Here is a 27,698-nt window from a genome sequence, read left to right as displayed (position 1 = left end):
AAAATGTATTAACATTAAACTATTTATATAAAAGTGTGTTGTGGTCTGTTAATAATAATGTAATTATAATTTCGATAATAGTCGCTAACTGCTAAACGAAGACGTTGCTCTAAATTATCATCGGAAGTATAGCTCGGTACCTATTCAGCTTTTATAACCTTCATGTGAGAACATGCCATTTCACACTAACAGGTTAGTCCAAAATATATATTTAATAACTGTATCTAATAAATGACAAATTTATGACAATAATTAACTATTCCAACAAGGGGGATTGACTTCGAAATCGTCCAAGATCGACCGTTTGGCCACCCCCGCAGTACTATAGGCATAATGTTATGTTCATAGCTGATAACCACGGATGGGTTGTACCATTTAAAAAAAATAATATAGGTGTTACGTCATCAAAAATCTTAAGCATCCAACACTAAGACTTTTAACTACAAAGCAATTTACGTTTTCATTGATTTTTATGTAAACCTTGAACTTAAAACTTTATCAAAAAGGATTGTTAACTAAGGACATCATCAAACGATTGTTTTGTTTGTAAACGGATTTATTTATTTCTCATTTTTACCATTCAATTTTCCTCCCCGACTCGTTCCATTCCTCCCCCCCCCCCTTCCACCACTCGTCTACCCGTCGAGATAGCATTCCGGTTTTCGCGTCGTCACGCGGCCATCCCCACCGGTTTCAATCCGCGACCGGGTAGGGTAGGGCGACCGGAAGGTCTGCTGTTACCCAAATACTCGCGTGCTGCCGACGACCGTAGTAATCGTACGGCGGACTCGCGACCGAACGACCGGCAATAATTTACAATATTATTAGGTATTAAACTCACTACTCGTGTCCGTTTTTCACCCTGCTGAAGTTTACGTGTTCGGTTTGCGGTGAACAATATTATATCGCAGAGTCGGACGTCGACGTCGACGTGCAACCTATCCGCACACACACACACCGTCGGAGCACGATCCCCGTCCGAGATCGTTTTGGTGAGTACAACTTTTACACGTCAATATAATAATATTATAAATATAAAGTTGCGTTTGGCGTGATTACAAATTAATCATGTAGGTACGAACATAATATTATTATACCCAATAATTATTATCGTGTAAATGCGTGTACCGAACGAGAAGGCGCGGATGATCCGTAACAATATTATTATTGTTATTGTAATCGATCACAGACGGAGTATAATTATCGTAGACGATTATTATACGATCGACGAGCGCCTCCGTCCGATTCGAGACTATTAAGTTTATTGTCATAAATCGTACGTCCTACATTATAGGTACGTCGACACCTCCGGCAAATGATATTTTAATGAAGTCTTCGGGCTCGACTATAAACATCAATAGTTTATTATGATTTATAAAGTATTTTCGGTATGTACACGTGCGCGTAGTTTTAGAAGAAAAAAACAATTTTACATCATAATAATATTATGACGACGCATTATAATAACCGCATAATCGAGTGTCTATGATATTATTATGACATGATATTAATAATGATTTTTTGATTCACTACGGTTGAATATTACATAAACGCGTCAATCTGATTCGGTGGAGTCTCTATAGTCGAAATTTGCAATTTGAATTAGGCTGGTAGCATAATGAGCAGGCACCTGTAGTGGATTTTCTTTTTGAACCTATAAAACGGCAAACAATTGATCGACGTAATTATTTAATCGTGTGTAACGTAACCAAAAAAAGATTAATTGGTTTCTATCGCGTCATCTAAATATACTATAATAATAATAATAATAATAGTAATACGTGTTTTATTGTTATAATTTTTTTTTTTACTCTGATTGAGCGTTTAATTTTAATACTTTTTTTTTTACTCAGAACCGTTCAATATAATCTATTCGGCGGAATCTGTCATGTATAGAAATTTAAGGTTCTCTAGTTTCGTGTGCAGATTATTATAATAATATATATCAATACATATCTTGAATACGTGTTGTAATTAGGTACTTTACTGTCATTCTACTTACCACCAGAATAAAACATTCTACTTGGCCACTTTTGTATACTTTTTTTATTTAACTTTCAACGATGACTTGGTCAGTGACCTATAGCAGTATTGTTGATATTATAGAAAGTGAACGCGCGCATCACCCGAATCCCACGTAACAATTATTATTGTTCGCGACCTTCGGAGATCTTTGATACTGTAGAGGATTTCACGTGGGATTTTGTAATTGCCGAAACGAGAATCTATAATATTATTATGATCAACTTTTCGCGCAATATTGAAACGTTATTTTATTATTAGGTATATTGTAGCATCTTTGAATATCGCAATACTGTCCGGTAGGAAATACCTACAGCCACATAATATTCCGACGCGGTCATTAGGATTTAAAGTTAAAAAAAATAGAATCTACGTATTATCATTGTTATTACGTTTTAAACGCAAAATTACTAGACACGACTTAACATATTATTATTTTTTTATCCTTTCGACAATGCGCCTCTGTCTAAAATAAGTATTACTATTATCATACTATTATTGTACTATATTGGCTTAAACTGCACTAAAAAACACGCTTGATACCACGATTGATTATATTTCAAAAACAAACCTTGAAAACCGCTTAACTAGGTCTATAGTTTAGCAAGGTAGGTGTAAATGTAGACATATATATATATATATATATATATATATAGATAGATATTCTATATTTAGGTAGGTACAACTACAGAGACGGTAGGTAAAAAATATATCGACGAAAATCCAGATTTTTTTAGTATCAAAACAAGACAATTTCGTAACATTGTATAGCTCGTCCGGAGATATTATAAAATTACATGTTGTATTGGTTGACCATGGTCCACTAATTTATTACTGGTTTGAGTCGCGTGATAAAATTATTAATGAATAATGTATTATCGTATATATGTTTTAATTTTTATTCCTCTAAGTCGATAAGTTTGTAATGTAAAAATGAGCTGATGATTAAAAAATTGGTTACTGTAAAAAATCGTTAAAAATAATATAATATATATTATTATATAGATAGTACGAGTTATTAGTCTATGTATAGGTACTACAGCAATAAATTGTACGTTATTCTAAACATAGGTAATAACCTCAATTGCATAAATATTATAAATGTATTGAAACGTCGTATACGAATCTCATCTATCCACGGTTGCACCACAGACGGTTTACACACCACAACGTTTACACATCATTATATTATGCAGTGATAGATTTGCAAGAATAATTTAATAATTATGAATATCCATAATACACCTTTAAATATTATCCTGAGAGAATATCATAATAGGAATTAGAGACAAAATTATTTTTAATATTATTAAACAGTAATATTCTTTCCAAATATTAGAGATTAAGACAAGTGTGATCCGTATCAGATTAGGTTCATGGAGTCAGACACAAACTGCCTGTTGAATTACCGAACTTTGAATTTGGTTTTTTCGAGCTTTTTCGTCAGCCAACGTTTTCTGATAAACACAAATAAAACTATCATACCATCTTATTGTATCTCATCATACGTCATTTCAAAACCAATAGTCCTGCCATATGCTCGAAATTCTAAAATTGTCAACCGCCAACCGGTTTTGAAATAATAGTGCAAGAATAGCAACATATTGTTGAATAAGTAATAATAATATTTATAAATTTAAAGCCTTAAACAGACATAGAATTACCTATATTCGTACATTATACTGCTAAAAAACGTTAAAAGCATATACCTAACCGTTTCGTTCAATTAAACGTGTATTATATTATATAGATAATTATAGTTTATACGACTAATTGAACACACATCACATATTATGAATTTATGATGTATACAATGATGAGTTATCTTATTTTCCATAAATAATAGACTGTATAAAACAATTAGGTAGGTATTACTATATAGTGGTTGTAAAAAACAGGTTTGTGTTTAAATTATGTTTAAAAAAATGGTTCATATTCATATTTGAACAAATGATTATACATACATAATATAATATAATATTATTATATTACACATAATTTCATAAGAAAAAATATTTTGTTTGACCTAAATAAATTAAATCTTCTAATTAATAAAATATACATATTATACACAATCAGTATTATGAATGGCATTGAAATATTCTAATATTATAGCTAAAGATATGTGATTAAAAATATTATGGTAATTTCAAATTAATTTCAAACTTTATGAGTTATAACTTATAATTATTAGGTTTCAGACGAAAATTTCGTATTGAATTAAAAAAAAAATATTTACAAGTCGAGTTCGAGATATAATATTATTATAATTTAGTAGTTACACACTACACACATGACACTTATGTATAAAGCATTAAAGCGCGAAGAACGCACTATGTGAGCATATTAATAAAACCAAAGTCTAGTTCAAAATCAACTGTAGCAAAAGTCGTTTACGCATTTATTGAAAATGCAAATAATAGATCAATGACAACTTTTGTATTTAAATTTGATATCTAAATATATTTTAATAAGCTACCTTTATCATTCAGTTTTATTAAACTTAAATAATATATAAAAGAAGACGATCTATGTAAATTTATGAATATCCGGGCTTTATACTATTGATGACCTTTATTTTCAAGGCATATCATTGTACTGTTAAGCTATGTAAGCTATATTCGAAAATATTTATACATATAAGGTATTTTATTCACACTTTTGACTAATGAATATAGGTGTTAATGAATTTAGAAATAACCCCAATTCAATGTTAATAGTTTTTATAAATTGCCCCATATACATCACGGCAGCATTCTGAAATTCCGTTGAAATTCTTTTTAAAAGTCGCATTAGATAACAATATTCATTTATTTATTTATTTATTGAATTTCAACGCCACAAGGGCACATGAATAAAGTATTAAATAAAGATGTATACAATATGAGAAACTAAAATAATACAGTTACATAAATGAAATTAATTGGAAATATTATTAATTAAATGTGATAAAGAAATAAAAAATATATCTGCATTATAGGCATGTTATTTCTAATACGAAGTGTACAATAATATATTACCGAACGAACCAAATTTAACCTTACCTAATATTATCTAACTGATCTACGTCGGGCCGACTAAGAGACGTTTTGCCACCGAAACGTGATGATACTACCTAGTCAGTACCTACTATAGATATTGTTGTAAAACAAAGTATTTTAATGTCATTAATAATTATATCCTAAAACTATTATCCTCTTGGTGTCTTATTATGATTGGAGAGTATCAAGTTAAATACTTTCAATAGTCATCAGTCATAACACTTAATTTTTACCCTTCGCTAAAATATTTTTCCTCCAGTAGTATCCAATAACTCGATAATTACTATTGTATCCAATACGATTGCTATTTAATTATATTATGTCTATTAATTATTTAAACAAATGACCATTACTCATGTGCTCACTGTATAAGTAAAGCGACTAATGAAGCCAAACCAAAGACGCAAAAGTGAAAAACCCTGTATATTTTCTTCTGAATAAAAATTCGTAGATCTATCTTAAAAATAAATAAATCGTATATAATACATTGCTATTGCCTATGACATCCAAATACGGGGAGCCGATAAACTATCAAATTTATATGTAGACAAAATATTCGGTCATTCCAATCGACGACACTTTATTTAAACATTTTAAACAATACCTCCCTGAGTCTCCAATTATATTCTTAGCACTTTGCAGATCTGCGTGTAAATACCATTTTATCCGAAACAACATCCGCCGTCTATGGACCATTTCGATCCTGCTTAACCGATCATACAAAAATGTTTTCCAAATTTGTTTTCAAAATCTAATCCACCGAAGTTATAAAAAATAGAATAGTTAGTCTATGCGTACGACATAAATAATAGTATATTCCTTGATCGATTGCATTATCTTATCTGTGATTATACAGATTATTATACAGTTATATCGCACATAACACTCCTTTATGTCTACAACGATTTACCGCTATTTTCTATTCAATTAATCTCCAAAAATAACAAAACATTGTTATATCCTACAGGTAATTTATTTGAAGTTATAATCTGACATTCAGTCTCGATAATTTGATTAGTCTTCTACGACCGTTCATTCGTACTTACAGCGGTCATAGGTACCTGTCACTTGTTTATGCGGGAAAAACGCAATTTTAAATTCATAATGAAACGCTTTTTAGTGCCATTAGGCAATTTTAAACCAATACTGAAATTGTTTCCTTCCCCTATTTTATTTTATATATTTCTTTTTTACAAGTAACTTACTATTATGGTTTTTTTGTACGAAAACTATTTTACTTATAATAATTTTATTTATCTAAAATTTGGAATTTAATTTAAATTTTATATTTTTTGTAAAATGAAAAAAAATTACAATTTAATCGATATTGTTTTATTTAAATTCGATGTAGGTATATACTGGTAGGTATTCAGTTTTGTACCTACTATTTACTTAAATATAACATGTTTCCTTTTCAAACAAACTTGACCCTGCCAGTGGACAAATTTTATTTCTCTTCGAGTGTTTTTTTTTTTTATATTTATTTTGTTTTCGCCAATCTCATCTTTGTCCCCGCCAACTAATAGTATTGTATAATAATATTATGCCATATGCATATTAATAGCTTAATAGTATGCACACAGCCGATGACGTTTCATATTTAAAACAGTGTGTCTACTATGTGTGTCTGTGTGTAGCATAAATAATAATATTATTATAGTTGTTAGGTTAACCGTGGTACGGGATATCGATAGTAATAAAATTATAACACCCCGAGACAATATACGACCTATACTCGTCACGATAGGTAGGTAATTGATAACCGTGTTCGTAATCGATATACATTTTATAATCGACATCGTCGCATATCGTATAATGATATACTCTATTGTCCGTTTTAATTTCTACGGCCATTATTTCCGTAGTTAAGCGTTTAATTTTCTCCAGTAATTTTCACCGCTATTTGATATTTTAATTTTATTAGGACATTTTTCCGTTCGATCCACTGCACTTTCTCCGGTCATGCAGTCTATATTTTGATTCTGACGTACTTAAACCTATACATTATCGTGATTGTATTATATTTAGGACTCAGATTTTAACGTCCTAAGAAACAAGAGAAATATGAATAAAAAATGCGAATTTGCAGTGCCTAATAATATTACAGAATTTTTAAGAATGCCCTTAATAATTGTTTTTTACATATTATACCTAATTTTGAATAAAAATCTATTTGTATAATTTAAATTCGCGTAATTTTGCGTTATTGCGATAAATAAATCTACCACAATCTATATGTATTGTCATATTGATCTATACCCGTGACGAAGATTTCGTTCGTCAAATTGTTGTACAGCCGCCGCCACTTTTGTCAGGCACATAGGTAAAAAAAAAAAACATACTTAATAAAAATAATAATATGACGAAGCCCAATAAATAACTCTTATTTAATTCTTTTTATTTTTAGTATTTTTTACTAGTGGTGTAGTTTTTAGTAATTTCTTGTCAAATTTTATCAACTTTCATAAAATATACGAAAAATGTAAGCTCAAAGATTAAAAAATTCAATAAAAAATCAAAATTAAATGTTTTCCTTCATAAGTTCTTTGATGTATACAACGAACTTTTAAATTCATATTTAAATCCTCATCCTAAATTTATAATATTACCTAAATATTATGTAGGTATTTATTTTTATGCACTTTGGCCGTTTTTCGTTTTTCGGGATGTTTATTATCGGCGACCGTCAAATTCGTCGCATGTGAGAGCGATACTTATGATTATTAGTATTATATGTACGTCTTCATAGACTTACTACAATGGGGTTATTGTGAGGGGGGTAAGGGGTTACTTGCCGCCTGATATTCTTGTGAGGGGGGGGGGGGGGGGGGGGTGGCGAAGCGATCATTTTGCCCTTCCCCGCCCAGAAATGCTAATAGTAGAAATATTCAAAGCTTCTAAAATATAATATAATGAATGCATAACAACATTTTGTTCGATAAAAATATTATATCCCACAAATTATTGAATAAAGTACTTTTAAGTACTATGGATATTTTATTTCACGTTTCTCTTGTTGCATTATCTGGCTTACAAAAAAACCCAATAATATTATTTTACGAATTATGATTTTTTTCAAACAAGTAATAGCAACTTTTTTTATAGAATTCTTATGTACCTACCTACTTAATATTATTGTTTAACGATATCGGATGCATACGATTTGTTTTCAGCCATAAAATGATTTTTAAGACTTGCGTAAAAACAAACAATTAGGTTATGGTTTCGATTTTGGTGAATAAATTATCCATCCCCTCCCACTCCCCCCCCCCCCCCAGGTTTCGTATTCAGTTACGCCACCGAGCTTACATCACGGTTAATACACTTTAGTACTTCATCATCGATAGTGTTTGGTGCGTTGCGGGTACCGTAGTATAGCGCCTCTCGCGGCTGTTGTACCGTATGCGCGCGCCGCCGTCAACGACGAGGTCGCCTCCACGTCTAAGGTGTATAATTATAATATTATATATCATATGAATGCGATATTGTTGCACCGCATAACGTCCACCTTGACCTGGTACGTGGACTCCACGCCAAGTACCTATACACTATACGACTGTAAGCGCCAAAGACTTGCGCCACTATATCATCGACTCCACGTGCGCGTACGGGGTGCGAATTGAAACGCTCGTTCGTATTCATCACTATTGTATTACTATACTGGAATTATTTTAGATTGATATTACTATTACAGTTTTTTAACATTGTTACGTCGTCGTTTGGCATAAGTTCTTCGACGCGACACATACGGATCTAGGATTAGACGCACGTCCTCCGCCCATCCCGTACCAGCTCTATACGTCATAATAATATTATACAGAGCGACTCGTTCCTTGTTTTCGATCAGTGGCTTTATTACATTTTAGTAGTTGATTTTTGAAAGAAAAAACCTTTTCCTACATGGTTTTAATATATTTTTTAAGTAGGCGGCCGGTGTATAGGTCTTTGAATATTTTGTAGAAACATATAGGTACATTGTTTTTAGCTCACTGTAAAACAAAACTTCCGTGACACAATGTTTGAATTAGGTACCGGCTACTAATGAATTCAATGTTGAAACTTTTATTTTGAATTTTTTTCCTTTCAAGAACCCTTAATAATGTACTCGGAAAATGATTGTAAAGAGTGAAGTGGATCACTACGTATGTATAATAATAATAATATTACACGGTAATAATGAGAAGAAAACGGCCGCCGTGATATAGTTCGCTGTTTCGTGGAGGTATATAGTTTTTAGTTCGTCATATCGATATATATAGTACTCACTACTCAGTGGCGTCACGAACATATTTTTATATCCATGAAGGCAATTAATATTAAAGCCACCCATATTATTTATTATTTTATTTTAAAATACATAATCATTCAAATCAGTTAACACTAAATAATGTGACCTATAATTTTCGTTTTCCAATGATAAATACCCTACGCATACAGTAACTACAACATTATCTTCCCTATTACATACAGCAATTATTATACAGCATGCGGTTTGTTACCTATGTGCAGCTGACTCCTAGAGTAAATCAGTAAAATATATGTCAGCTATTGTATACCTAATGGTAATTTATCACAATGAATTATAATATCAACATTATATATTACCTACTTTTTCAATAATGATATAGGTAGTTAAATAAAAAAATATTTTTACACCAGACTAACAAAATAATCACCCAATCACATAAAGTAATATACGTTCTTAACACCACTGTAATAGGTAGGTACTGCACGAATTTTGGTAACTGCAAATAAAACGGCTCAACTTAACGAATTGTTAAATATCCAATACAATAATATTACTATATATTTTGTAGTCGAGGTGCTTTTACGACACCCATATCATCGGTCGACGACTGCAAACTGGCGTTTTATTATGATCATTTTGTCGCGACGGAGTGGCGTGTGAACAACTATATATATAGTTACTACGTCGCACTGTTTCACATAATTATTATGATATTCCCAAACGTCCAATGATTGTATACAGGTACCTACCTAAGTAAGGAACTTCAATCGACGACGAAGCTGATTTGATGTCGGCTAGTGCGTATTGCCCCGATGATTACACCGCCATAGTATACGGTCGATAGCTAAGTCCCGTTGTAGTTATCTGGCAAATTTATCCGTATAGGTAGGTACGCGAAATCTCTAAAGAGATAATATATTATCAAAACATTTTGATTTTAAAAAATGTCAACGAAAACATGGCGCACGTTATATTAAGCTTAAAAACCACAGAAATATTTGTTGCACTAGCAAAATCGTTTATAATTTTCTCTAAATTGATTGGTTTGATAAGTTCTGTTCTGCTTCATTATTAGTTGGAGCTATTGCATATAAACGGTCCTCTATCATTCTATATCTCATATAGTTCATAACCCTTTTTCATACTGAAAAATATCGTTCATCCGTACAATTGGCTACAGTTTATGGAATATAAATTCTTAGAATTATTTGCAAGTTGGGAAAAATGTCTTCTAAACCTTCATCCTCGATATGCTAATATAATAAGTACATGCTGGAGATTTGTCGTTATTTCCCAGTTTTTCTGTTAAAATCAGACGTAACTTGGAACATACTATGTCCATTTGAAATGTTTGACTTAAGGCCTGAGTCAGGCCACCAGACAAAACGAAATTGTAATACGAAATATATATAAGGCCTGACAAGTTTTTTTAAATCGCAAACATTATGATCTTCATTATAATATAATGCAGGGATGCAATCATAAATTTAGATAACAAAATAAATTTAAATTTGTAATTAACATTTTCTATTAAATTTATTTTCATCAACTGTGTTATCGAATGTCTGTTCATCAAGAAAATAAATCATGCATATAGATACCTACAAAATACTATAAAATGTTTTGAACTTTTGATCAATAATTTTTTTCCTGACACATACAGTGTCCCGCGAGGATTTACCCAGTAAGATATCTCCTGAGATAATAAATTTTTCATAAATTTTTATTAGACTCACAGAGACACGGACTAGATTTATTTTATTTTTAAATTAAATTAATTTTTTTGGTGAATAAGTTAAAAAATTTAATTTTTAATTTTTTTTTTTGAAACAAAGTAATTTTATAGAGTTTCATTTTCTGAAAATGTTGACTTATCAACATTTTACTTTCATTAATCTCATGGTTTTTAATAATTTTTTTAGTTTACAGCAAAAAACCGGTTTTGTCTGGACAGGTCAGTCCCCCTCCAGGTTAATGGCTAATACATCCTCACGGGAGACTCTGTATTAATACAATATTCAGTTTTTATCTTTTCAAGTAATTAATTGAGATTATCCAAAGAAATATTTACCTTTCTTACATTAATTTTTTTACTTATAAATCGTTAAACCAAAAGTTTAAATAATTACAATTTTCTAAAAATAATACCAAAACATATTAATTTAATACAACAGAATACACTAATATTTATAATAGATTCATGGTGCCCAATTTCGACGTTCTTGGCAAAATATGCCTATTGACTGCCTATACGTTGATCCAGGTCTGTATGTTTAACCTTCGACCATATTGTAATATTATATGCACATACCTACGTCAGGCTCTGCGATTCTGTTGCTCCGGGCCGTTCTGGTTTGCGTGCAAATACCAAAGAGACAACTTGTTTGAGCACAAAACCACTACCACTCGTTTGGGAACAGTAGTTGTACCTTAAATCAGACACGTGGTTCGCGCACAATGAATATGATTTTAAAGTACGCACATTTAGATGACGCGATACTATAATACACAGCTCGTGCAGATTTTAAGAAGATTCAACATGGGAAAAATACGACGTTGTGGCCTCGATGTTGCATCTATTTTTGTTGTTTTTGTTGTTTTTGTTGTTTTTGTTACGCAAATATTGTATTAAATACCTACCTATATGTACGGTTTTTAATCACACTGGCAAGTCAACAACCGCATATTATATGCAACATTTTATAGTATAATTTATATTGCAATAATATTATTATAGGTACGAACAATAATAAATACAGACTCAGCTGTACAACTGATTGTATAAACGGCCTGTAAAATACACCGGTAATCGGTTCAATTATTATTATCGTGTAGGAGTCATAGGTGCCCTGTAGCGTTTTGATTTGATGACGACGACGACGAGAGTGGCGACAACTGACCTCAAAGAGACGTAACGATAACGACCCTTCAATAAAAACGTTTCATAGCAATAAAAAAAAAAAAATAATAATAATATTATAAATAAGTAATGCGATACCAAGCTTACTCATCCCCTTTGACTTCTTCAATAATGTGGTTAATCAAAATCTGAATTTCGGAATTTTTAAATATATTTAAAGACCATATTATTTTCAAATTCTTGAGATTTTTTGTTGTTCTTATAAAGAGTGTCTGTTTTTCAAACGAGTACCCCTTTTTCTATTGTTCATTATTCAGTTGATAATTTTTCTGAAAATTTTGATGTAATCTTAATCAAAATCTAAACGAGTAGATTTCGAGTTATTTAACTTTGTGTACCTTAATCCATCAATATTTATAATTTGTAAAAATGGTCCAAGGATAATAAAAAATATAAATATTAGATCAAATATTAAATCTAATATATTTTGTAAAACCATTTTTAAGGACTGTTATCCTTAGTATAAATATTTTAACAACTGAGAAACTACCTTCTCGTAAAATATTGAATTAGTTCAAACAGTTTATCGACTAAATAATTTACAATAAAAAAGTGGGGAAGCGTATATTAAGCGTTCTACTTGATAATATTTTTTTCGTTTCATAGAAAAACATTGAATGATAGATAAATTTTTAAAATAATAGTGATTAAAAAAAATATATATAAACGAGGTTGTTATGGTAACCTTTATTATATTATGCACAGGTTTCTAGGAGCAACCTTACGAAAAAAAAGTTGCCTATTTCTAAAGGTACAATTTTTTTTTGGTTACTATGGTAACGTTATTTCATTATCATTCATCGGTTGGAGTAATCAAGGTACTGTAACAAGAAAATGCGAAATAATTATAAACTTTTCACGTTATAACGAAAAATCCATTACGATTACGAAAAAAATAGTCCAACCTGCAAAAACATTTCCATTAAATAACAGCTGAAGTTTGTATCACCACAGGACACTCTATAAAATATAAAATGCAAAAAAAATTAAAAATTGCAAGAATCTAAATATACGGTGTTTAAGTATACATTTATAAATTTACAAATTAAAGAATTTAATAAAATATTCATTATTCAAGGAAAATATTGGGACGATCATGCACGGCGAATCACTCTGTACAATATATATTATATTTGATATCGTATTAGGTATTAGGATTATTGAATACTAACTGCTACGGTCAATCGATTACGTATGTGCAATAATACACATGTCACATATTATTATGTTAGGTATATATTTATATACTGATTGCAGTACACGAAACATATTACGCATGATGGTTGTATATAATATAATAATATGTAACGCTGCACAAGTGTCTATAATGAATAATGATTTTTAAAATATGCATATCGACTTATTAATGAAATATGTACCTGCGGTTCGCCCGGTCGTCTTCTAATATTTATATGTACAGAGTGAACGTGTGACTTTCGGGCAGCTCTCGAGATATTATTAGTAATCGCGGTGCACGACGGTGGCCTGCAACTGGGTCAAAGTTTTACTCGACAAAAACCAATTTGAAAAATTTTCTCGACGCGGACGAGTAACACTGTACACAAACACACAGTTTAATGCATAGGTATTTAGCATGAATATACGTTTCGATAGCCCGGGGTTAGATCTCCTGCTCTCTCGAGAAAACGATATCATTACGATAACTCGTTTAATGAGCATCGTGTTTTGTCATCCACCGTAGAGTAATGAATTTAGGGCGCAGATTTAAATACAAATTTTATTTTATTTTTGAATTTCCCAAAACATTGCTTTCGAAGTACAACATTCGTTTTATAGAATATCAAAGAAATTAAAAATCAAAAACAATTTTTTTTGAATTTGTTTGGCATTTTTTTTTTTGTATAATATATCATAAAAAATAAGAATGGATGCAATTTGATAAAAACTAACATAAACTACGTCACTAAAAATAAAACGCTAATTAAATAGGTGAAAATTTAGTTTGCTTCATCGTATTATTTTTATTGATGTTGTTTTTTACGAAATCTTTGTCACGTGGTGAATATAGACGAGTATATTATAATATAATATAACATAATAATATAGATAAGTCGTTTTATTTCGATTCGCATCAATCATGATAATGCAAAATAAAATATTACGTAAATGTAAATATACAATTATATAAAAAATAGATTTTTCTTCAGTCATATTTATTTATCTAACATATTATTACGTAAACATCTGTTTGTGTAAGGGCATTTTTAAAAAGTTTTGTCGTATTTTTAAAGGCATTTTTCTTGTTTCTTAGTATTTTACTAAAATTTACGTCGATTTCACATAATATACATTATAAAATAGTGCAGGTACCTACCCACATGAACCGTTGTCGTATTTACGTTTTACATAGGTAGGCGGCTTGACGCGGACTCAAACGAACGATTCTTATGTAATAGGTATACCTCCATAGATTTCAAAATATTGTAGTAAAACAACATTTTCGGTTAGGTTTCGTTTAGACGTCTATATGATATATATTATATTATAATGGCTTTGGCTGTACAATTTATATATACAACGTTTATAGTTTTAGACAATTTAAAGCGTCGTATGTTATGCTATTGTGTTCGGAGAAAGCTTTATATACGTTTTGTGTTTAATAATAATAATAACAACAACCAACAACAAAAATAATAATAATATGTCCGTGCTCTTGGACCATCAAATATTTATGATATAGCTATATTTATAGGCTTACCTATATATATGTATTTTATAAATCGTTTGGTTGTCGATTATTGCACGCACGATAAATAAAAACGAAAATTTGTGATCGAAATCGATGGTTAAAAAATTGAACGGAAACCAACGAATAGAGATCAATAATATTATTACAATAGTTTACTCACCTATTATTGTAGATCTATGATTAAACACCACAACAATAAACTGGAAATCAGATCAAGGTTACTTCACGGTTCTACATAATATAACATAATATGTCATATTATATCCAACTCCACGACTCGCGCTAAAATGTTTGTTATGAGTTTTATAAATTGAAATGGTTTTAATTACAGCTAAAAAATAATAATAATATTTTGGGTCTGAAAAAACAACAACCTTGTTCCAATTTTTAATCTTTTATAAAATGTGTATATTTGTCTATTGGCGCGAGTCTGGTACACGCGATTTTCGCGTAGTTTGTTGAAACGGACGAATAACGGAATGATGCCATTGCGGCGCCGCAGGATTTTGTGGTCGCATAGTACCTACCTACATAGTTTAATATTGTATCTGTCTTACTTTAATATTATTAACAATCTGAGAAGTCAAGAACGATAATATAGTTAATATACCTGTTTCCCTAATTCCTAAGTGGGCGTCTACGTCTATACGTGTCAAACGCATTACGAGCATATACGAGCAAAATAATTATTTGCCTATCTTCCCCGTTCACCGACATCCCAATTCGCAAACAAATAAACCGGTTTTCATCGTTTTAATGAAATGTCCTGATTTTCAGATATCGAATATTTTTATAATACTAGAATGGTTAGGTTTCGTGGCTAAACCGCGGAATCGATTTTGATGAAATTTGGTTTGTAGATATAGTTCGACCTCCGAGAAAGGACAAAGCTGCTACCGTTTTATAAAAATAAATCAACCCCTAAGGTGATGAAACTAAATAACCACAGTAATGTGATCCCGGTCGATGTAGCGCCGTAATTTAAATTTTTTTTGTTCATTTTTATCAATATATACAATAGGTTTATGCAATATGCATACAGCTGATAACCACGGTAATTTTGCAATTTTAAATAATACTATGATAGTATAGGTTGAATGTAGAATGTAGATGTTACGTTATCAATAAATCTTAACCATCCAACACTAATTTTAAACTAAAAATCACTTTTCAAATCAAATTATTATACAAGTATTAATTAAAAAGGACGTCTGAAGAAAAAATAATTTCTATAAAACATTATTTTTTATAATAATACCAGTTTTGTGATTTATTATGATTTATATGATAATATAATGTAATATAATGTACTTCTAATATAATTATACATTATTGTTTTATTTATTATTGTATATTTATAACATTACATGTTCAAAAATCAAAGAAATCATTTATACAAATTACAAACAAACGGTTATTTATATAATTCCAAATTGTTAGGCCACTATTATTTTCGTGTGGTGCAAAATAAATTTAATTTTTATTGATTATAAAAAACGGTTAACTATTTTCGCTGCACCTACTTGCATTAAGTATATTGGAATTATTAACTTTAAAACAATCATTGTGTGGCCCGCGGTTCCACCATTCCACCAAAAGGTGGACACCAAAAAACACGTGAATAGGTTTCAAACTTGGACGATCCCGCCCTTGCGAGCTAACCACAAACCATCGGAAATTACACTTGTCCGATAATCGCTGAATTCCTGTTGTTATGGATGCGAAAAGCTTTGTATCTTTGCGGTCGGGAGAAAGAAAGATAACATTGTTCTTTAACGTATGTTCGAAAATCTATACGATACCACTATCGCATTTAAAAATTATACTGTATAATAGGTACTTGTAGCTCAAGCGTTTATGAATTATATAAAACATTTTTTTTTTAAATATATTGATATACAATAAAAGTTGTTTCAAGTCATTCTGTTACTGGACCATGTTTATACGTTCGACCTAAAAATCTTGGACGAGAACAAGTTGGACGGGTCGCGGTCAAAACTATCTGAGACCGATGTCAATTAATATATTATAGGTATACCTATTATACACGCGATTCTAATTTTCACTGAAATTCCCTGCGCGGGACACAAGGCAATCGTCTTTTCGCGGCAGAAAAGTATCTAGCGCGTACTACCTACGGATTTCGTCTCGTATATCGACAATTATAATACCCACGATGGCATTGCGTATGATATATTGTCTATGAGGCCTAAGGTCACAACGTCGGGTCGTCATATAATAATATTATGAACTTAAAGACGTTTTCATTCGATTTGTTGTACCGCACGTTCATTTACGATGTATAACAGGTAATGCCGGTATAACTAACTATAATGATCACACACGATTCAATAACACTGCATTAACACTATTCGATGCGCACAGCCGACGTAGGTATACGCGGTATAGAGAACATATACCGGAAAAGGGCATTAAACGAGGCGCCCTTGTGAATGCATTAGTACAGCTGGTTTTGGATTTTTGCTGTCCTCGGCCAGAACAGGAATTAACCACACCCTCGACAAAAACAAAACGGTCACTTTATTTTTCTGTGCATTAAAAATAAATTCAAAATACTGTCACTGTCCATACTTGAATGCTTGTTCATTTATTTTATTGGACACATTTCTTATCTATACGCACGATATTTTGTACTATAAGTCAATAGTTTTTATATTTTAGATATGACACCTATACTCCATTATCTGTATTATGATTTTAGGTATATTAAAAATTAGAAAAAATAAATTATTTTGTTATTTGGGTATCCAATATATATTGACAGATGCACTCGGGATTTCGATTACCTGTCTCGTATCATTATAGTAATCATGTCAGATGTAAGGCAGGGTAACTATGGTTTTACGCAGCAGTTTGAAGCGCTGAATATTGAGCGATTATAAATACTTTTAGAAACTGATTTTCTGTTACCGATCGTTTTTTAAGCACAAACACGTAGTATATAATATTTTATATCATAATTGTTGTACAGAGACCACGATTAAAGATAATATGGTTGCCCAACGAATCTAGAAAAGTGTCTACCGAAATGAATCTCCATTATCAGTATTAAACGGCTGGAGATTTACGCACTAGCGCTTATTTGTTGTAGTGACTATAAATTCAATTACCTTTCAAATGTAAATTGTAGTTCTGTGATATCCACTGTGACATATAATCACTAGTGCTTAAGTCTCCAGCTGTTTAATTTAACTTTAATACTGATCATAGGGATTCATTTCGGTAGATACTTTTCAAGTATGGGAATCATGTGTCGATGGGCAACCATACTATCTATAGCCGTGACAGGGACACAAGGCGTTAGGTTAGGTCAGGCTTTTGTCACATAATATTACCTATTCGATATCAACAGATATCATTTAAGTTTTCACAATTGATGTTAATTTACACTAGCAGTAATTTTTTTTATTTTTGGTGCCACCAATCTTCTAATACTATCGTATACCAGTGGGCTAAGTACTCAGAACGAGTTTTCGATTTACACTCGAGCAATAATGTAATATAACGGTCGTATACAAAAATATATAGGTAATATACCTAATGATACCTATTTAAAATTTAAGTATACAATTTTTTCATACCAATGAGGAATAATTATAATTTAAAATAAATTCCTCTCGCAATATAATAATATGTACTACCTACCTACCTATATAATTATCATAAGTAGATGAGTAATAATTTACGTCGAGAGTTACGCGATATTCAAATATCACGTCATTATCATTTAAAAACTGTAATCAATTAATAATTATTGATCGCGATCGATTACAATTTTACAGTAACCATTATTTCCGGTCGATATATCCATAAATATTACGTACATGAATGAGTGAGATGAGTGAGGAGGGTGTCTGTGTTGATTGACGTGAGATTTGTCCGGTTATTACGCTCATATTACCATGATATATTTTGATTTGAACGTGTCGTTTTTATCAAACCGTAACATAATATTAATGTTATCTAATATTATTTTTCATACTTGTGAAAATATCATTCTACCGATAAACATTGAAATTAAAATAAAATGTAATATCTATTCGGCAGTATAGTAATTCAATAATAGTTAGACAGTTACGAGTAGTTGGTACCTTACCTCGTATATTTCTCTAAAATGTAACCAATCATTACAAACATAATATATCAAATAATTTGAAGTGGACTTAGCTAATGTTTCAAAATCTACTACTTATAGTGTCGTGTTTACGTAGTACTCAGCTAATATTTAAAATAATATTGGTTTAGTATATTTTTGTGATTTTGTCCGAATAAGCATGACGATGAATCAATAGCGAACCATAAATAATTTGACGTTTTTTTTTGAACAAATGCCCTAGAGATGTAATAAATAATAACAAAAAAAAACGATTTTATTGAAAAACTGTTAGTGAATGATTTTTGATGAAGGCATTTTTACTTATGTACTTACTACAGTTACGGACTGAAATAATCTTATTATCTCATATCTGAAATAGTTTTTTAGGAGATTCTACTAAATTTTGAATAGTTTTCACAATAATCTAAGTATTATGTTAGTAAAATTTGTTTAACTATAGTCTATAAGACATTTCAAAATAATATAAGATAATTTAAATAATAACCTTAAAAAAAATTGGCGGACTTTCACATTCTTGTCGATGTCGTTAGGTTTAAGCTACTTACACTTTTTATGTTTGTACTGAACAAATATACTTATTTAATAAGCAAAGAACGAACCAATTGCACAATCGAATTTTGTTAAAATCCGTCTACATATAATATGTTTTATTCGATTAATATACGTCCGAACCTGCAAAGTCACGCTTACATTATGTTTGTTTAACCATAGGTATAATACAAATAATAATATTATTTTCCTCGGTCCTACGACCATTGATTTTCTAGTCTGATTCGTATGCGGCACAGTACCTACATATATCAAAAGTATACCAAATCGTGTTTCTGTCAACGTAGAAAAAAAATTCAAACCTGTTCAAAACTTTGGAATTTTATAATTGTTTGACTGTACGTAAACAAAAGTTAGTATATGAATAGGTCACGCGAACAAGACAATAATTATATAGGTACCTTACCCAACAACAAAATGCGTTGTAGTAAAAATACTGCACTGCTGTATTATAATAAACTGTTACCATCAGAGTAAGTTGAGTAACTTTTTTTCCTTAGTAAAATATCGTACAGTTTTCTTCTAATCGCTTTGAAATGTTTCAGATTTGTGCACAAGAGGCACAACATCTATATCATCGGAACAGTATAAGTGTAAATTAATGACTATTTAATATGTATTCGTATACCTATTGAATATTTAGAAATGTATTATTGTTATCTATAAAACGAAGGTTAGATTATGATATGAATCATGAATGTGTCAACAATTCGAGATTAAATGTATAACTTATTGTTCTGCAATAAAGAATTTCGGATACGAGTCAACTATAAACAATAATTAGACACTGCAGTTCGTGTGGGATTTCAAATAAAATCGTTTTATGATATTAAAACTATATGGTAGGCACAATAGGCACATTCCCTGGTAAACATGAAATCATAGTTCATGACAATGCAGTAAGAATTTTAAAACCACCCAGGTCCTAATAAATTGACTATTTTAGAAAAATTTAAAAATTGCGTTGGCTAAGCCAGAAAAAGGTAAAATAATATAGAGGGTTGAGCATCATAAAGAATGGTCAAGTAATTTGGTAACTGTACAAAAGCCTGATAAAAGCTTGATATTTCGCTTGGACCCGAAAGAACTGAACTTATAACATTTATAATAATAGTGATACCAACTGGAAACTACAACAACTACGATATCTTTAAAAAAAAATACCGAATAAAATATACAATTTATCGTTTGGTGGGAGTAATTTATAATTATGTAATAATACATAAACCTACAATTGAAATACAAGAGTTGGACAGGTCATCGCGGATAAACGCGTCTGTAAATGTTTTCAAATATTAACGTTAAATCATTGATATATCGGTTTTACCGGTGTTCGGGAGCAAATTTTCCCCACTGTTAACAGATTAATGAAAAATTAACAGAGAATTTAAATAACAATCAAAACTACTATATAGTACAAAGGAGATGCCTTCTGGGAGAAAAATACACGTACTTACATTTAAATCCGATATTTTAGGTACTCCGAGCAGAGTCTAAAATATACGATTGTGATATTATGTAACTATTATTGCAACCTTTTACCTACGTAAACAGTGTTCTATTCAAATCAATTCAAGTCGACTCCAATGAATGTCCAAATTATAATTTACGAAATATGTATAGTTGATGGGTTATTGATACTTGACCCAATTATTTAGAATCTACTTCATCTCCTACTGTGCGACCAACAATCTCGAACCGAACAATGCACGCTTGGAAACCATGCTAAATTTTATAATAATTATATGTCTTGTCATTTTTCAACCGTGAAAATATCTACGCATGCGCATTTTTCGAAAAAAATAATAACAAAATATTGAAAGCAAAATGTATAATTTTATTGTTTACGGAAGAAAAATAAACAATACAATATTATTCAGTATTTTATTTTTTACAATTTACTTAATCATACAAATAAGATTTTGTTATAAATTCGTATTTTAATTACAAATGGATCAACTTTAAAATACTAAAATAAAATGTTTATTTCGTTGATAACAATAATTTGTTTAGGTTTATAACATCGGAGGCTGAATCTTTATAATTTATTCTGTTTAAACCGCCTGCAGGACGCTGGACAGGTACGTTTAAGAATTTTTGAACGCACTGTTTGATTTACTCGCGTCAACCGTATTATAATACTAATCAGTAATATTATGTAATTGGTCCTAAGCAATGAATTTGACGTATGTAAAAAATATAAAAAATATACCTATCTACTTAGTGTAATGTCAGCGAAATGGCTGTTTATAATATGGTGCAACGAAAAATTTGCATTTGGCATGGGTTATTATTGGACGCGGGCTAAAACGAAACCTATATACGCACTATTACAGCCACGTAAGGAAATTTTACTCCAATAAACTACTTAAAAAAATAATGTTATATGTTAAAATATGTATAAAGTATGTTTCTTCCTATTCCAAAAGATATCAATAGCAAGATGCGACGATTGGCTTTGGTAGCGGTCAAGGTGCAAGGACCGAATAAACTTTATTTCAAGGATAGACTATAATAGTATTAGCTAAGTAGCTATATATATATACTTGCTATAATAATAATAATACCATCGCGCGTACGTCCTTGATCCAAAAGTAATTAAAATGGCATTATTTTTGCGCAAGACGTCAGATGTTGAACTAGTTTATGAGTATAATAACAAAACTAGTTTGATTGTCGTTTTGCTAAAAAAAAATAATCCATGATTAGGTTTCATAAAAAAATGCACTTTCAGTGTTAACATTATAGTATATTATTTACATAGATCGTTTCTGCGAAGTATATAACAACATATTAGATGAGGTTAAACGCGCTGTATGCTTTTAGATACTTCTTACCTATATTGCGAGACAGTCGTACTGTATGAGTTTTTAAGATTTCAGATTTGACCGCCTCAAAAATAAATGTATCTACAATGTACATTTCATATTTAAATATTTTATTATAACTTAGAAATATTAAAACACTGTCTAGGGCCTGGAGAAAATACTTTTTAGTTTCCTATCCCAATATTATATTATACGGGTTATTGAACCATTTATCACGAGATATTTATTATTTCAGAAGACACTGACGTTTTTGAATATGCCTTTTGATATGTATTTTAAGTCGTTAAAAATAGACTAGCATTTTTGAAAAAATTATATTTCATGCTGTTTTTCATCGTACTCATAAAATATTCTGCTTTCGAATAAAGGATTAATGCATATTGTGATACATAATATTTTCTAAACAACAATGATAAAATAATAGTAAAAATATATTTTTAACGTTAATAGTTTTTGAAATAATTAGTGTCTTACGTTAAATGTATCACTTGGTATGGATTACACACTGACACACTAACACATAATATATTTGATATAATATTTACTATTATATTAAATATATTTTATTCTAATATGCATTTAGTTGTAATTTATACGGCCGAAGTAATACTCCCAGTAAGTAATGTGCAAACAGTTAGCTCTCATGCGGTGATTTAACGAGAAAGAGAAAAAGTTATAATTTATACGACATACTCGTTTTTAATCATATTGTATTAAAAAGTTTTATGCACGTTGGTCGCTTTTTAGGCGACCAAATTCTGTATTTTTCAAATAATTGAATTACATAATATATACGTATACCTACATAGCGCTGAGATCATTATTACATATTAGGTATATGAAGAATAATCCGTTCAAACATCTTTCGTCATTAATCTCGTTATTTGCGTTTAGCCTGCGAGATTATAGCTTGATCGTACCTACCTATATAATATAAATCATGCCGAAACGAGTTAAGTACAAATGCGAACCGCTCACATAAAATATCGAAAGATCGAATATAGCGATAAATACGAGTATTTACTCATATTATTATATGATCGTATTTATATGTTGGCGTTTTATTCCGCACGATGCTGATCGGATACATTTTTTTCTCATCTTTTAAGCATTATATATTATTATTATTGTTAGAAGCATAACAATATTGAACCTAACTATATAGTGATTGGTGCGATATTTGTGTTATAATTATTACGCGTGGTGACGCTGAAACTGCGGCATCGTGACGAGAAATTTTAAAGGTTCTGAAATTCGGAAAACGAAAAATGTTTTTTAAATAAACCGCTAATGGAAGTTTACCGTAAAAAAATGTTAGGTAGATTTTTTCATATGTTTCAGTGTATTTTTTGTACAAAAATTATAATACGCTATGTATTTAAACGATCAAAAAGAACAAAACTTTGTAAAAATTAAGAACTATGGCTCTGTTTTTTGTGGTGCTAAAGACGCACTAGCACCCCCCTCCCCCCTACTAGTAGTGGCTATATGCAGTCATTATGCCATATCGGTGCATGCATTGCAGGAGCTATTTACACCCACGATGGGTGCATGTGAACAGCTTACAACCTTCGCCCGAGTAAAATATGATCGAATATTAATATTACGCGAGATGAGATAGTCTTCCGCGAAAAAATCAACACGCCACAACGGAGGACTTGAATTGCTGCTGGTGTAGGCATACCAGTCACGGCTGCACTGGTATAGACCACTGTTTAGTATCCGGTTGGACCGGGGTAAACTGGTACCTATTATATTATGTATATTGTGGTACAAGGCCGTCCGTCAAAAAGTCGATAACTGGAAGTCTGCAATAACGTGTGGACAAACACAGTAATGAAAACGTCGCGGACGTCAGTTATTATATAATAAGTTGTAAATGAAACAAACGAGCAATAACACGGAAAACTATATAGGTACGTTTTAAAATGAAGTACGACTAGTGGGCACCTGATATCAATCGGATTCTCCAGCAAGGCGAAACTTGAATTTTCTAGTTTTTATTTTTTCTAAGCCTTCGGGTAGTACGATAGTTGTCGCTGCATTATAGTTGGAGGTCGCGATAAATGTACTTACAATTTTATACGGTCTGTGGCGGTGGACATTATTGAATCGAAATACATACACGATCATGATTATTATAAACTGCACACGATTGTTTCTTATTTTTTTTCCACTGGACAAAACTTTTACCTTAAAAAATGAAAACTTCCGGGGGGTTGAGGTGTACACAGTACACCTTTTTAGAGGTATAAGTCCCTAAGCCTATTTATTACACATTACATATTATACCTACATAATATTACATTTTTGATAACTCCCCGTAGATAATTCGAATTTTTTCATAGGTCCCTTCAACTTGGAATAACAGAATTCTACTGTACTACACAATAATATTATAAACTGTTTACTACTGCGCCACGAGGGTAGTTTCTTATTCTTCTTCTTCTTCTTCTTTTCTCTTTCTAATTATTCTTATTTTTAATTTTTAATGACTGTTAAAGTATGTGATCCGTAGGATTGCTAGTATACTATAATATTATGTATACACGTATACGGGGTGATTATAATATTAAAATTATTGCAAGACACTACTCGAAATTCCTTAACGCTAATCCCGTAACCTAAACTTTTTTCGCGGTTAGAACCGTGTAGGGATGGAGTTAACTTTTAATATCATTATAACACTGCAGTTTGCCAAGTTGCAGATTTGGGTCGGGTTTGAGGAACATCAAGCTCCGAGCAACAATATGATCACCCTGTATACATTATCGTGTATTATTATTATTATTATTGTAGTATACGCGCATACAATGGTTACGCGGCACAATTTAATTATTATTTTGTTTTCGTACGCACTCTCCTCCTCCGCGGCCGCATACGTGCATTTACCGTCGTTTTCTACGCGGACACATAATATATTTATTTTAGCAAAACATCTCATAGCCGCGTGTGCTCAGACCCGTCGCGATTTCACGTCGACTCGCGTTATGTTACACACCGTTTTCGGACCGTTTTCCGTGTACGCGGCAAATCGTTTTTCACTCGTGGGTCCTGATTGAACCGTCCGTGGTGTTATGCGCGGTATACACTAATAGGTAGGTATATACCGTAGTATTATTTTATTACCTGTAGAAAAATGGTTGCGACGGTCCGTCTCGAGATCCAAAACCCACCGAAAAACGATTATAATATAATATAATGTATATAATATATAAATTGTGCACTGCGCGGGTTCGCGGCCACGTCGTCCGTCGTGTCGTGTCCAAAAGCTATACCGGGAAAATGTCCCGCTAGATCGTGGTTATAGTGATAATGTGATACCACGATTACGTCGACCAATACGACCTAACTGGCACACGACACAACCACGGACGACGGAGTTGTAAACCCGGCTTTGCCGTGTACCTATATACGCTACGGTGTTTCATTTGCATATTATTATAATATATATAATATATTATATAGGTACACAAAACCATCATGGCACGCGTGGAATATTATTAAACCGTACTGAATTTAAACGAATCGTGTCGGCGTCGCAGCAAAAAATTTATTATTTTCATATCTCACGAAACGTTTTACATTGATTTTAACTCTAAATTAATGTGTTATTTTGTTTATATTTTTCGCTTCGCCGTAGTACATAATATTATATACTACACCTGAATACCTCTCTAATATAACCGTCATGCAGGTAGGTAGTTCGAGTATGCAACGAGCTGCAGCAGTGATTTCGATCTCGGAAACGGAGACTATATTATATACAAACGAAAAATAACCAACACGCGTATCATAATCAGATTTACAGTATGAAATTCAATGTATAACGCTTGAATAGCATAATATAATAATATTAACATTTTTTTTCTCATTGCGAAGAACCTCTTACGCTTTTCCGATAACACTGCAGCAGTATTTGACGTCAAGCTCGAACAGACGAGTTGGTTTTCGGTCCGTTCCCCGTATCTTATCTGTAGCGTATGACATTTCGGTGAAACGATTTTGATAATGCTCACTAAAGGGGGGGGGGAGAAGGAATTGATCATGTCTCCGCCTTCAGAAACCAGACCTCCATTTAAGTCAGTATAGGTCTCAACGTTTTTATTCACGGCACACTTTATGCAAATCCCGAAACACCCTACACAGTACACACTATAATATGTATGAATAGTTAATAATATTTCAATAATAATTTCGCGACACATCTCAGGGCAGTTCACGGCACGCCGGCTGATAAACTCTTTTTCAAGTACCTACCTAGTACGATTTTATCGTCATAAATTATATTATAATATTAATATTTAATAGTGTATTATTAAGGTTTATGTTCGATATAATATTTCGTTCTTCAACATTTCTAAGAAAATAACATGCTCAGAATACGAAATGTAAGGCCCACGGTACCCCCAGAAATTCAGCAGGGCAGTGAGACTGTGCAGAGTGTCGCGATAATATTATACGTACCTACATACCTGAGAGATCATTATGGAATTTAATACTTATTGAAACCCAAGTTGGACAACGGCCGTCTAGTGGATACGCTTTTAACTTATTTTCATTCATAAATTGTTTGACACTTCAAGTATCTTCGGTGTAATGTGTTCAGTGCTGTACATATCAATACATATTCGATCACTATTAGTAAACACCAAATTCACCTATGGTAATACGTCATACGAAGGTACCGAAAGCAATCGAAAAAGAAAAATAGTGGGCAAGTAGGTAACTGCTCTTGGGTACAGCGTAGGTGTTAAATGTACCTTGTCGTTGAATGGGTCACTGTAATAGTGTAATGGATGTGTTATTAGATTTGAATTCAATTTTATAAATCATACAACGAACTTCGAACCTGAGTGAATTTGGTCAATTTTTGGTTTACCAAACAATTATTTTAATAATAATATAAACATTTTATCAAAATGTGTTCGTGTTGTTTTTTTCGCCGATTATATTAAAAAGTACTGATAAATGTCTACTTCTAATCTATCAAAGTACAATTTGCTCCCTACAAGCTGATGATCGGAACATTTTTTACTATAGAAAAGGTGTCTTAAGACACACAATTAAAAATACACATCATTGTTATCAATACATTGATCACGCCACTCAAAGTATAACATATTGTTAAAAAATTATTGAAGGATGAAACAAACGAGGATCTATACCGTACGGCTTATAAATTATAATATATGGTTTCAAGATAATAACCAGAGAAAATCTTTTTCTTTTTTTCGAAAA

At 31.4% G+C, this 27,698-nt stretch overlaps 1 protein-coding gene across 2 annotated transcripts in view; it reads left to right on the top strand.

Moving 5' to 3' along the window:
• The first annotated feature begins 750 nt into the window (after positions 1 to 750).
• Positions 751 to 27,698, top strand: part of LOC132940986 (elongation of very long chain fatty acids protein 7-like) — a 33,497-nt gene continuing 6,549 nt past the window's right edge. The window contains exon 1 of one of the 2 annotated variants that reach the window (XM_061008830.1): positions 751 to 992. The gene's annotated coding sequence lies outside the window, so the exon portion shown is untranslated. Of the gene's footprint in view, positions 993 to 25,534; positions 25,556 to 27,698 lie in introns of those variants that run through there. The other variant, XM_061008832.1, reaches the window with a different exon arrangement.

Source organism: Metopolophium dirhodum, chromosome 3, assembly GCF_019925205.1.
Source record: "Metopolophium dirhodum isolate CAU chromosome 3, ASM1992520v1, whole genome shotgun sequence".
Taxonomy (NCBI): Eukaryota; Metazoa; Arthropoda; class Insecta; order Hemiptera; family Aphididae; genus Metopolophium; species Metopolophium dirhodum.
This window is presented reverse-complemented; position numbering and strand designations above follow the sequence as displayed.